Source organism: Anneissia japonica, unplaced genomic scaffold (genome assembly GCF_011630105.1).
Source record: "Anneissia japonica isolate Jap-2015-1 unplaced genomic scaffold, ASM1163010v1 scaffold6790_len54694_cov202, whole genome shotgun sequence".
NCBI lineage: Eukaryota > Metazoa > Echinodermata > Crinoidea > Comatulida > Comatulidae > Anneissia > Anneissia japonica.
Window position 1 is genome coordinate 25,598 of NW_022728125.1, and position 631 is coordinate 26,228.

Here is a 631-nt window from a genome sequence, read left to right on the forward strand (position 1 = left end):
CCGCACCGGATCCGAGACGGGTTCCCAATCCGCGGGTTTCCAAGGCTCGAGCATCGACATGACCAGCGCGTTCAATCCCAAGTAATCCTTCATGGGCAAAAAATCACGATCTTCCAAAATCATCGTGAACGCCTCTGCAGTTTCCTCTACGAATGGCTCCTCCGGTATGTGTGTCGGACGAGCTTGTTGGGGTGCTATCGCAAACATAGTCTACCGACCTTTCGAAGCCAGGCACGCGCAGTCTGGTTTCGCTAAGGTTCGAAGGTCGGAGTCGGTGTCAACTTACAGCCTAGATTTTACAATTTTTTTAAAGTCCAGAAAAGTCGAAAATTTGTCTAAGTCCAGAATTGTCGAAATTTTTTCTAAGTCCAGAAAAGTCGAAAATTTGTCTAAGTCCAGAATTTTCGAAAATTTGTCTAAGTCCAGAAATGTTGAAATTTTTCTAAGTTCAGGAATCTCTATCTTTAAAAAAAATTATGTTTGCTGTTATCGGTTAAGCGATCGGAGACCGACGAACGGAGTCCGATCGCCGTAGCAGGGTCACCACGAGCAGGTTAACAGCATTGACCCCACCCCTCACACCCAACCACTGCCTTCGGATGGACCGAGAAGGACGACTTCCTCGCACGGA